Raw genomic sequence first — 13679 nt, forward strand, 5'->3', positions numbered from 1 at the left:
AGGACAGAGCTCATAGCCAGCAGAAGGTGGCACTTCATGGAGGCTCAGAGTTTCCAGCTGGGCTTTGGCCTCTCAGAAGGTGGCAAGAATTCCGTTCCAAATCTGACCTCAGACTTGGAACGAGGGCCTAGAAATGCGTCTGACCATACCATACAGATGGTGGTGGGGAAATGAAGAATGTCACAGCAAAGCAGGCTGCCCTCTCCTGGCTCTGACCTACTGCCTTGAAGGAAAGGTATGCTGCCCACAGCTAACCCGAGCCTCAGCTAATGTTGATGTGAATAATTATTACTTTCCCTCCAGCAATGGTCCTTCCAGCTCATTTACCCAGCAGTAAAGATTCTGATTCAGCATTGTCTTTTTTTTTTTTTTTCAAAACCAGCCTCTAGGATTTTTCTATTACTTTTCTTGATCGTATTAGTTTCATGCTTCAGCTGTTTATGCTTCTATAACTGCGTCTGCATTTTTGTCTTCAGTCCCAGGATGATTTCAAACAATTTCATCAGTGTTTGAGCATTACAAGGAAAAAGAAGAAAAGCTCCAAGTAGATTGAGTGGCAGAGAAAGAATGAGACAACATCTGGGCCATCAAAAGTGTTTGAGCATTACAAGGAAAAAGAAGAAAAGCTCCAAGTAGATTGAGTGGCAGAGAAAGAATGAGACAACATCTGGGCCATCAAAAGCCCCTACTGCTCAAACCTCCTGGTTCGCAAATGAATTTATAGTGAGTTTATTCACAGATTTTCATTTGCATGTGTCCCCTAGCCTCCTTCCTAGTTTTGAGGCAACGATAAAAGATACGTTTCCCAGCTTGGTTTTCTTCCTGATGAGCTTCCATTAACAACCCTAAGCTTTTCAGGACTTGTTGAAAAGGTGTGAACTTTGTTTCTTTGAAAACTATTTGATGAAAATGGAGGAAGCTGTGCTTCACTTCTCTTAGCAACTCTTCAGTTGCTTTTATTCAAAGGCTCAATCCTGAAGTTGGCTCTCATCGTGAGAAACCACCAGAGAGGAAATACAAGTGGGTCTGCAATACTATAAAGGCACTCCAGTGTCTGAGAACTATGACACAGAACTGTTTTCATCTCTATTTGATGGTAACCTTTGTGAAAAAGAGAGGATTAGGTAAGAGAAGTAGTAAAATATAAAGGAATGCTCAGAATAGTAAACACCAAATTCAGGTTCATGGTCACCACTGGGAGGGAAGGAGTGAAATGAACATCGGAGCCTTAAGTTTATTCTGAAGCTGGGTAGTGGGGGCATAGGTGTTTATTCTCTTATCTTTGATTACTCTGTTTTCCCTTGTGCCTTATTTTTTCTAGTGAGAAAATCTTTCATTACTCAATGAAAAAAATTTTTTCATTTCGAAACATAAGGCTCAGGTTTTGGAGTGGACTTGAATTCAAATCCTTGTTCCTGTCTTTACCAGAACGAGCAAATACCTTAAACCCTCTGAGTCTCAGTTTCCCCATCTAAGAAATGAAGATTGTAATTCCCTTTTCCATGGGGTTATTTTATGGTCAAGTGAGATACTATAGGTCAAGTAGATAGCTCAGTGTCTGGCACAGGCATTGAGCATTCAATTAATATTATCTATGATAATTCTAGAAGGCTCTTGAGACATGCTTATTACATTTTAAATGAAATAATGTCAGTGGTGTGGGGTGGGAGGAGAGGTAAATGGGTGAAGGGGGGTCAAAAGGTACAAACTTCCAGTTATAAGATAAATAAGGTCTGGGGACCCAATGTACAGCGTGGTAACTATAGTTAATAATACTATATTGTATATTTGAAAGTTGCTAAGAGACTACATCTTGAAAGTTCTCATCACAAGGAAAAAAATATAACTATGTGAGGTGATAGCTATTAACTAAATGTATTGTGGCAATCATTTCACAATATATACATATATCAAGTCATTTGATTGTATACCTTAAACTTATGCAATGTTATATGTTAATTATATCTCAACAAAGCTGGAAAAAAGTAATGTCCATTGTCAATAGCAAATATATCATCAATTCCCTTCCTGCCTACCAGACTCCACCCTCCTCATCAGTTTGACTTCCCATGAGAGAGATGCAGGAACCAAGGAAACAAGGAAAGGTCTCCTGCGCACACTGCAGAGAAGAATAATGTAAAGAACCATGTGGTAGGAAGGAGGCAGACATCAGAAAGCTGGAACAGAGTCAGGATTTTTGTAGTTTTGTCATAATTCCCTTCCACCCTAAAATCGCATAATAGCTGTAAAATCAGTTATGAACATATGACTTAATTTTCTAATTAATTAAAACCAGGTGAAGAATCTTAAAGTCTAGTAAACAAATCTTTCTGTGCTGCAAATCTTGCCCACATCTTCTGGACCCAGAATTCCAGGGTTCAAATCTCAACTGTGCCTCAACACAGAGAAGTTAAGTAACTTGTGGCCTTGGGTAAATCACTTACCTCTGTGCTTCTTTCAAATGGGGAGAGTAAAAGTGCCTAATTCATAGATTTGTTGGGAAGATTGTGAATTAAGATGTGTAAGTCAAATAGTGCCTAATAATAGAAAGTGTGCAATAATTATTAGCTATTATTCTTTGCCTAATTTGATTGGATCAGAAAAGGTCTTCAAATTGGTTGTCGGTATTTAAAAACACAAACATGAGTGGTATGGAGGTAATTATTTTGCAGAATGTAAGTGTATCAGATCAACACTGTACACCTTAAACTTACATAATGTTATGTGTCAATTTTATTCCAATAAAGCTGGGAAAAGTAAAAATGTAAAAAAAAAAAAATCAAATTATAAGCATAATTTGATGATGTTTTAACAGTATCACTGATAAGTAAACTGAAGCGGATCAAAAGACAAAGCAGGAAGACCAGCTTAGAGGCTTTTGCAGGAATCAATGGAAGGGATTACAGTGGTTTGGACAGGGTAGTAATATTTAAGTTGGTGAGAAGTGTACACACCATAGAAATAATCTGTGCTTTGTGGTTTCCCTTTTTATCACAAATCAGTGCCTTTGTGTGTGTCTGCATGTATGTTGTGTGCATGTATGTTTGCATATCTCTGAGCTCTATTCTATCCAGTTTATGTATTTCTTTTTCTGTGAACCTCATATTATTTTTAGTACTAAGGCTTTGTGATATGTGTTAACATCCGGTAGAGTGAGTCCTGCCTTTTTGCTCTTCTTTTTCAAAGTTAACTTGGTTATCTATGTTCTGAAATGGTGGTTGGGATTATACTAAATCTGAAAGTCAATTTGGAGAAAATTGGCTTCTTCACTATGTTGTTATCACATCCATGAATATGGTCAAGCTCCCCAATTGATTAATATACTTTATATCCCATAGAGTTTTAAAATAGTCTCCATATTAAATGCTTTATTGTAAAGAGTATATTATTTTCTATTTGATTATGACTGGAATGAAGAAATATGGTTGGTTTTTATAAATTGATCTTGTTTCTAGAAACCTTGTTGAGATATCTCATTAGATCTCATATCTCTTTATTTTGTTGGGTTTTGATATTTTCTATAATTAGTACCGTTTGGAACTGAAGTTCATAGTTATCCTTTTCATAGGGATAAACAAAAATGTACAATTCCAGGACCTTAACAGAACCATAACTAAGTGTAAGTATTTGTCCTATTATAATCACACCAAACTACATTACCAAACAGTATCTTTCTTTCTGGTAATGATAATAACAGCAACAACATAAATACTAGTCTTTCAGCTCATATATATTCTCAGCATAATAATTCAGAAGCAGATATGATAATCCCTTACATGTTTAAATTTATTACACTGCAGGTAAATATTGTTTTTATTTTTTGTTCATAATACATGTCTTAAACTGATATATGAGCATTAATGTTATGTTGCTTTCAATTTTGTTCATATATTGTATACATCAATTTAGCACAAGGCAGGATTTAGAATTATATATCAATAGTAAAATTCACCAGGTATTTAAATATTTAAACACAAGACTGTAAAAGGAATTTATTTTCGATTTTGTTTATTTACATCTTCTCTCACATAAACGGCTACAGAAATTCATCAGTTTTCAAACAATTCAGAATTATAACTTTTCGGATTTAAAAAAGATCATTCATTTATATGGATTTACAGAGAAGAATAATTAAATTTCTGTGAGCTACTCAAATAAGAGTTTATTAGTTACATCACATTTTAGTAAATATAGATATTCAAACTTGGTAGTAATTTAAAAAATTTCTAAAAGTAGTGACTGTTTTAATGCCTAATAAAATCAAGGGATACCATTTCTAGAAGGGGACAGTCCAGTGTAAATACTGGTATACTATTTATTTCTAGACCATAAAGGACACTCACAAAAATTTATTCTCTGTGACAGGATATTCTTCCGTTTAGGAGTTTGAAATGTTCTAAGGAAAGGAATGAATTGTATGCCAAAGAAGTCTCTTGAAAAATTAGAAGCAGCATAATTGGTCAAAACTAAGGAAATAGGGTAGCTGGGTGGCTCAGTTGGTTAGAGCGCAAGCTCTGAAAAGTAGGGTTGCAAGTTCAATTCCCACATGGGCCAGTGAGCTGCACCCTCCACAACTAGATCAAAGGACAACAACTTGGAGCTGATGGGCCCTGAAGAAACACACTGTTCCCCAATTAAACAAACAAACAAACAATAAAAACGACTAAGGAAATAATTACATAAATTATGGCATGTCCACTTGATGGAATGGTAGGCAGCCATTGAAATTTGTAGACTGTATAGCACATGGAAAAGTATCTGTGCCGCTAAGTAAAGAAGGAAAATCTACAAAAATTAAACAAATACAAGGATCTTGACTATATGTTTAAAATGTGTCCTTGGCCCAGTAGGAAATGAAATTAATAGTTACTAGGGGGATAGGATCTTGGGAGAACCTTTCATTCTCTAAATTTCCTGTTGTGGTAATAGTAATAGCCACAAAAATGCCCTGAGTGTCTACATTTGTGCCAGGCACTATACTAGACAGTACACGTGATTTCTAATTTTCACAACAACCTGTATCAGTACTTCTCAAGCTTTAGTGAGCATCAAAATCCTCTGGAAGGCTTATTGAAACAAGATTGCTGGGCTCCATCTTCACAGCTTCTGATTCAGTAGGTCTGGGGCAGGGTTCAAGAATTTGCATTCCCCAGAGCTCTTGAAGGAGTTTGGTGTGGGGGAGGGCAGGGACTGGGTCTGTGCAACCCCCTCCCTGCAGGTACCCTTCATGCATTGCTCTCCCTAGCTCCTGCAGATGGGTGCAGAGGCCGAGGGGCTAGCCTAGAAAGGACTCTAGAAGGAAATCCAACCCCCTCACACACTCCTGTGTGGAGCCTCAGATGCTGAGTGCAGTCGTCTTCTTGCCTGTGGTGAGGGCTCTGAAGAGCATCTGGTTTGGTTGTCCCAATTCTGGCTTCTGTTGTCCCGGCTGTGGCAGGGCAAGAATTTGCATTTCTAATGAGCTCCTGGAAGTGTGGTCACTGCTGGTCTGGTGCTACAGACCAAATGTTTGTGTCCCCATCTCCCCAAATTCCTTCGTTGAAATTCTAATCCCCACTGTGATGGGTATTATGAGGTGGGGTTCTTTGAGAAGTGGGGGTCATGAGAGCAGTGCCCTCACGAAAGGGATTAGTGCCCTTAGAAAAGAGATTGCACAGAGCTCCCTTGCCCCTTCTACCAGATGAAGACACAGTGGAAAGATGGCCATCTATGGACCAGAAAGCAGGTCCTGACCAGACACTGAATCTGCTGGCACCTTGATCTTGAACTTCCCGGCCTCTAGAAGTGTGAGAAGTCAATTTCTGTTGTTTGTCAGCCACTTAATCTATGATATATAGCAGCCTGAACAGACCAAGGCACCAAGGGCCTCTACTTTTAGGACCACTGATTTATAACCTAGGCTTTTTTTCCATTTTGTAAATGAGAAAATTGAGAGTCAGAGGTTAAATAACAAAGGCAGTAGGTCAGAGAGCCAGGATTTAACCACGGGTTTGTCTAAGCCCAAAGCCTGTCCTTTTTGTTCTATGCTTCAGTTGTCCTTTGAGTGTGGTCCTATTGATCAACCACAAAATGTCTCAGATATCCTAGCAGGGTCATCCATCCAGGGTGCTGCACAATTGGGTAACTGGTCACTAGAGCGTTCAGAAGGTGGCATACATCTGGGAGAATCAGAATCTGGCTCTTTGGGCTCCAAAATTCAGAAACTGACATATTATTGGTATTCCTGAGTTGACAGGAGATTCCTGGGGAGATTTCTCACATGATCAAAGCTTTCAACAGGCTGATGTATAAAGTCAGGAAGCCAGCTTAATAATTTACTATGAGAAATATAGTTGCCAGGGGACCAGAAATTAATTCCTGGTTGGCCTGACCAAGCATGCTCTCCTTGGAGACATATTATGTGCATGAGAAACCAAATTATCAGAAAGATGGCTGCTGGGTGACCCTGAAGCAAGGATAAGGGCTGGAATACAACTCAAATATTTCATGTCATCAGCTCTGTTGGTGTATCCCAGTGCATATGTCTCCAGAGAAGAGACATCACCGGGTGGATTGGTATTCAAGCTGGACTGACCAAGTGTTTTACTGGTCCCTGGAAACTACTCAAATGGCCCAACACTGCTGGTTGCTTGGAGTTCCCTCTCCTCTATACCACTTTTCCTTCTTTCAGACTTGTGTTTTAAGTGTCTAAATAGCTTCAATTTGATGAAAATCAAGACTTGTAGGTCTGGGAGTGCTATGGTCAAAAAGTCTGTGTCCTCCCCAAGTTCATATGTTGAATCCTAACCATCAAGGTGATGTTTTTAGAATGTGGGGCCTTTGGGAGGTGATTAGATCACAGGGGTGGAGCTCTCTTGAATGGCATTAGTGCCTTATAAGGTCCCTCACTCCTTCTGCCATGTGCAAGCTCAGTGAGAAGATGTCTATCTATGAGGAAGTGGACCCTCTACGGACACTGAATGTATTGGTGCCTTGATCTTGGACTTCCCAGCTTCTAGAAGCATGAGAAGTACATTTCTGTTGTTTACAAGCCGTCCAGTATATGGTATTTTTACTGTAGCAGCCAGAAAGGACTAAGGCAGGGAGCCATTTTTCTCTTTAAGGTTGCTTTACATAGCTACCCTGATCTATTTTTTTTTATACATAATTATAGTTTAGCTCTTAAGGGGCAATCTTATTTCTATATGCAGCAGGGTTGATTCTTGGATTGCATGAGTAAATTCAGGGAGATATTGTTTTTTTGTCTTTATGGATGTGAGCCCCAAAATTCAGAGAAAGGGTAGAGAAAAGAATATAGTCAACATCTGGAGGCATCTGCAAGCCCCCAGATCTCAGAGAGCTCATCTGGGGGCTTGGAGTGAGAGGCATTAGTGATACTCATCATGGAGCAGATTCAATGGACACATTCAATTGTTGGCACAAGTGGGTAATTGCCCTCATGGGGTTCCTGGCCAGGTCATGCCCTTCACGTGTATCTGACCAGTCGCTCTCCAAGTATGGAACTATTATAGGCTCAATTGTGTCACCCCAAAATTCGTAAGTTGAAGTCCCACCTAGTCCCTCAGAATGTAACTTTATTTGGAGGTAGGACCTTTAAAGTGGTGATTAAGGTTTCAAAGAGACCCTGTGAGGGGGCCCTAATTTATGTGGCTGTATGTGGAGATGCGGCCTTCAAAGAGGTGACTGAGTTATCCTTTGGCCCTGAGGGGGGCCCAAATACTATAGGACGGGTGTCCTTATAAGAAGAGGGAGGCCACACACAAAGGAAAGGCCTTGTGAGGACACAGTAAGAAACAAAGGGCCTCAGGAGAAACCAAAGCTCCCAACATCTTGATCTTGAGCGTCCAAGCTCATGAACAGTAAGAAAATCGGTTTCTGTTGTTGAAGCCACCCAGCCTTTGGTGTTCTGTTACAGCAGCCTGAGCAGACTTGTGCAGGTTTCCTTCAGCAGCAGCAGCAGCAGCAGCAGCACCTGGGATTTGTGGGAAAGGCCATTTCTTGGGCCCCACACAATTAGAAACTCTGGGAGTCGGGCCCGGCAATCTGAGTTTTAGCAAGTCTTCCAGGTGATTCTGATTCTCGCTCTAGTTTGAGAACCCCGGCCCTATACTTTTATGTCTGAGTTCCTTGGCGAGAGGACTCTAACATATTCCATACGCTGACAACATGAACATTAGTATTATGCTGTCTATGTGAGCCCGTCTTGACAATGCGTATATAAACGCTATACATTAGTAGTTGCCATGAGAGGTATCTAGGACCTATCCTTGATGACCATGACAAAGAGGGTATTGGGTTTCTCACACTTAGAGAGAGCAGCACGGACTCAGCAACCTGAACTGTTTGCATTCAAATCCTTTACGGGCTGTGTGACCTTAGGTAAGTTTCTTAGTCTCTCTGTGCCCAGTGTCCTCATGTATAATAAGCTAGAAATAATGAGAATATCATTTGACAGAGCTGTTAAGAGCAATAAATGCCTTAGAATGCTTCTTGACACATAGTAAGCACTATATAAGTGTCTATTAAATGCAATGACTAAAATTCTTCAGTAAGTCAAAGGAATGACTTTTTAAATGGTTTACAGAGCAGCTGGAGAGGTTTGGATAGGCTTTGGACACTCCTCTTGGAGCCAGTTCATGACGGTGCTTCCATGCTTAGCGTTTCAGCACCTCCTAAGGCTGGCTTGCTAGGGAGCACTTGATAGTTAATGCCTACCTGGCAAGAAGGCCCCTTTTTCAGGGTGTTCCTCAGAAGCATCCCTAGTGTGACAGCATGCACCAACGCCAGTGATAAAAAAGCTGTCACAGAGTGTTTCTATCAATTGTCTCTGGATCGTGGTTCAGAGTTGTAGATCTTCCTCCATAGAAGATAGTTTCTCAGTTAGGTATGGGTTTCTCAGCAGGCATCTAGCTCCAGGTTGCGGCAAGGTTTTTTTTTCTTCAGGAATATTTAAAAATTACCTTTTCCTGGGAGAAGACACTGACCAATATATATGCAACAGTTTCACTAATGCTCTTGTAATCTGTGTTTGTTCAGAAAGAAAGCTTCACCTTGTCAGTTCCCACTTGGGGGAACTTTTAGAGCTTGAATTTTAGAACGTTCATTCCAGTTGAGAAGTTCTTTAATTTGTTATGCTTCCCTTTACGCCCGGAACTGCATTTTTAATATCGAGGCAGATGGTGTGTAAACATTCAGGAATTTTACACCCACATTTTGCTTGGTGTGCTGGTGTAGGGCATTTCTTCAGATTATCGATTGTCTTTGTTCTGATGCTAGCGTAACTACAAGATTTTCATCAACCAGTTTGGAGGAATTTGGATGTATCTTGTCTGGGTTTGCACTTAAGCCATAGTTGCCAGCTCTTATTCCTTGTAATTTGGTATGTATTTCTTTTTCCTTTCAATCAACTCTTGCAGTATTTTCTATAGCTACTTCATTAAGGCAGAACAGACATTCTAAGTCTGTAAAGCATAAATTTAGGCCAAATCATGCTCAAGGTCTTTGGGTGATAATGTGTTCTGAATAGTGAAATAAAGGGTTTTTTACAGTAGAGAATAAGGTTGCATGGTTTCAGGTCAGATCTTTTGGATATGACAGTCTGACTTGGGACCCAGGTCCAAACTGGTCAACCAATGGATGAAACAGAGTAGAATTTCTAACGTTTCATTGTTTTTCACAAAATTGAACAATTAACTTTTCACACCCCCTGCTCTTATTATTAGTCCTTTAAAAGACAAATATTTATTAACTACTCATTTACCCAGCACTGTATTTGTATCTGTGAGGGATGCAAGACATGTAAAATATGGCTTTTGTCCTGAAAAAGCTTAAACATCCAGATAAAGGGACAGGACTAACATGCATGGGAAAATTTAATGCGTTTTGTGTTCAAAGGAGGACAACTTTTTCCCATCCTAGGCTTTTTTTGAGGAGGAATTTTCCTGAGTGCACTCCAGGCTTTTCTCTCCCTTTTATTCACTCTCCCTCCGTGGAGGGCCGGAGTGAGTGATCCACGTGATTGGTGAAACATGCTGCAGACGGTTCCATCCTTCTTCCTCCTCTTGGAAGCTAGCTTGTTCACATGGAGCTGCCCGTAGTGCTTCTCTTCCAAGGTGTATGTCTCACCTGGGCACGTATCCATCCCTTGCCCTGGCACAGGGCTGCCTGAGACAGGGGACAAGTCGGCTTGCACAGATCTAGGGATTGGCCTTAGCAAAACCACTTGGTAATAGAGTTGATATTTTGGTCTTCATATTTATTCTTTGTTCTAATCCTCAGTTTTTACAGATACCAGGTTAGGAAGAGACCTAAACAATATATGATTCTGAAGCTCACATCCAGGGTAAATCAGTGTGAAGATTTGTTAGGTGTGGATCTTGAAGAATGACTAGGACTTGGAAAATGGAAGGAAGGTGAGAGCCTTTCCAGCTTCGTTTGCAGTCTCTTTCCTTTGTAGATTAATGTTGTGGGGAGAAATAATAATGACTTTTTTTTTCATTGCAGGTAACTTCCTGGTGCGAGGAAAAGGATTTTCAAGAACATCACAGAGGAAAAGAAATTGAGAAGAGAATTCCAGATTTTCGTAATTTCCAGGTTCATGGATAGAAACAAGACTGTGTTTATGACTGGTCTAACTGCAAAACATTCTCCAAAGAAGTGTCACTTGCCCAAATCCACGAGTCAAACTTACCCACGTCCATGGAGAAGTGGGTCAGCCTGCCGGAAGGCACAGATGGCTTCAAGTCCTACCAGTCGAGAGCAGCAGGTGTAGGGTGCTGCCTCCTGGAGACACTCGGCATCTCCAGGGCTCCCCACTTCTTCAGGGTCTTTAGGATGGACACTGAGAATCAGATGCTAGACAGGGAGCACAGCCTTCTGAGGGCTTGTTGGAAGGCAGCTGCTCACATGCCATGTTATTGTAGGCCGATCAGCTAAGTGCTCTGGATTGGTCGGTCACTCCCTCGGTCAGTCAGTCCTTTAGAGTTGGGATAAATGCATGCTTTCAAAGGCCACTGCCAGCTCCGGACAGAGCTTTTGTTAGAAAATCTGAGTTAACCAACAAGTTCCTGGAGCCGTACAACACCTTGTGGATTTGAATACAAACACATAGAAAGGGTCTATTATCTCCAAATTAGCCCTCCTGCTGTGTTTTCAAATGGATCTGAGATTCCCATTTACATGCTGCTAGGCGAGCTTATTTGAAATCTGAGCTGATTGCAAAAGGATTGATTTCCAGCAAATGTGGCAAAATGACCAAGAAGGATTCAGGACCGCAAAGAACATTGTCTTGAAGGAGATTAAAGATTCCTGGGCATTCCTGTTTCCTCCTGGTCCCCCACGCTCGCTCCATACCTCCCCCTTTCCTGCCAAAGCAAACGACCCAGTGTTGGAAGAGGAAAGTCGGAGTCCTGCTGTGTTTATTTTGCTTGACTTCTTCTGGATTTAGAGTTAAAACCTTCCAGTAGATGAACTGCATTGAGGGCTTTTCCATTTCATATTGTGAAATGTGTTATGCACAGTTCATTCTATTGAAAAATGAAACGTGTAAACCTCAATTAAAATGCATAGTGTGGATCCCTCCGAGGGGGCTTCTGAAACACCCTGGCGTGAAATGTTGCATAGATTTCTTTTTTTTCCCCCCCTTTCTTCCACTACCACCCGCCTCCCCATCCCCGTTTCAAGCCGTTGTTTCGCAGTCTATTTGTGATGGACACAGCTCCCTGGCCCATGCTGGTATTATGAGCCTTGCGCTCTCCCTGGCTGAGGCAATCACTGGCTGCCTGCGGCTCCCGGGCCGCTCCAGGGAGAGCTGTTGTTCACAATTCTAGCTGTAGAGGGCGCAATTCACTGGCCTTTGTGGAAATCGAACCGGTGACCTCGGCGTTAGGAGCACAGCACTCCAACCACCTGAGCCACTGGGCCACTTCCCCCCTTTTTTGCCCCCCCTCTTTTTTTGAAACAAAACCAACTTCCTATGGTGGACACGGTCATCACATGGTGTCTAGGGATACAGTTATCTGCCCTTATATTTGAGGTATTTGCTAACGTTCTAGATGGAGAAGCAAATAGCTGGGTGAAGAGCCCTCCACAAGAGAAGGCTGGAATTGTTCACGAACGCTCAGTTCCTCTATAGCAAAGGGAATAAGAGAACTGAAGTAGTCATTATCCGTAGAGTTCAGAGAAATCCTCTCTTAGGCTACATTTCCAGTAATTTTCTCAATGCAGTGGCACTAATACTGAAAACTGCCCCTTCTGTCTTCTGCAACTGCATTCTAAAAAATCGTTTTGGGAATCAGATTTTAAATTGTGGCTATTCAATGAACTGTGGACCACTAAGGCCTTAACTAGGTATGTGAAGGGGAAATGGAAATTGCCCAGGTGAATGAAAATGTCACAGTAAATCTGTCGTGTTTTTATTTCGGCCTTAAAAATCAAAGTGTAATGCATGCAATATAATACGAAGCAGTGAGTCTAAATGGTAATTGGCCAGCAGTTCTAAAAGATCAAGTCTGGGCCAGCTACTTCGTTACTTGCTCTGTGACCTTGGCCAACTTAACTCATGTTTCCTGATTTCAAAAATGAAGAGTGGTGAGCAACCCATGACATATCTCACCAAGCCCAGGGCTGGGCACATTGGGAGGGTCACTATTTCTACCTTTTTATTTCTATCCCTTTTTCTGTCCCTAATTCCTGTTCTTTTTAGTATGACAAGGTTAAACAGTAGAAATAATAAGGTAACATCAGAAAGCATGCTTTCCTGTTCATTTAAAAACAAAAATCACAATAGGAAAAAAGATGTTCTTTGATGATACCAAGTACATAAATTGTTTAATTATGGAGCATCATCACTATAAAAATAATTTTTCTTTTTGCATGGTTGCTTGATTTGAAGATTTCCAGAAGAATGAAGCTTGCCTATCCTGTATTTCCTCCATGACATTCTTTAGTCGTCTCTTGGGTCCTTCATCAGTAGATGCTTATAGAGTATCCAGTCAGTTAGGAGTAGCGGTAGCTTTAGGATCTTTGGAAGAGCTGCGGACTAGGAAATGGGGAGAGTATGTCTTGGGGCTCCCTCTACCTCTGACAGGCTGTGATTTCTTGGGCACTGCCAAGTGAAAATCTTAGTGTAAAAGCATTTGTCATGAATGAATTCTCCTCCTCCTCTGTTTTGCACTCTGTCCTTCTGGATGGGGACAATATGAGCCTGTGTCTTTGAAGGGCTTCCCATTTGTAGCTTGGTGATAGCAGGACAGTAGTATTGCATGAGTCCTTGAAAGGCAAGGCATACACCAAGGGTCCCAGGCTCCGGGATGGGTAAGTCAATGAATGGAGGTGAGAGCCCAAGAAGCTCAGGAATGGTGGAGACTGGTGAGTCGGAAAGCATAGCCTATATAACCTTTGCCCTAAGTTCTTTTAAACTTATTTAAATGTATACCTGTAAAAATGGCATCTGTAGCCGGATTTGTCCTCAGGTTGCCAGTTGACAGATTCTAGTGTGGACAGTGGGTTGGAGACTCTTCTGGGTGTTGTTCTTTTTGGGAGTAGTGGGTCCTTGTCTGAGATGTAGTTTTTTTCTGTTTTCTAAAGGATTTGGCCTCATTAGAGCCTCTCCTCCTGGAAAATCAGCAGAATTTTAAGTGCAGAAATTTCCCTGAGTCAGCCTGGGATGCTGATGTGCT

General features: G+C 41.1%; 1 long non-coding RNA gene across 1 annotated transcript; it reads left to right on the top strand.

The window, feature by feature from the left end:
- The first annotated feature begins 592 nt into the window (after window positions 1–592).
- Window positions 593–11599, top strand: LOC141571829 (uncharacterized). The gene is made up of 3 exons (XR_012496886.2): window positions 593–723; window positions 10279–10412; window positions 10504–11599. It is a non-coding gene; the product is annotated as an uncharacterized LOC141571829 (long non-coding RNA).
- Window positions 11600–13679: the final 2080 nt, after the last annotated feature.

Source organism: Rhinolophus sinicus, chromosome 2 (genome assembly GCF_057876585.1).
Source record: "Rhinolophus sinicus isolate RSI-liver-muscle chromosome 2, RSI-T2T, whole genome shotgun sequence".
In the NCBI taxonomy this organism is placed as follows: Eukaryota; Metazoa; Chordata; class Mammalia; order Chiroptera; family Rhinolophidae; genus Rhinolophus; species Rhinolophus sinicus.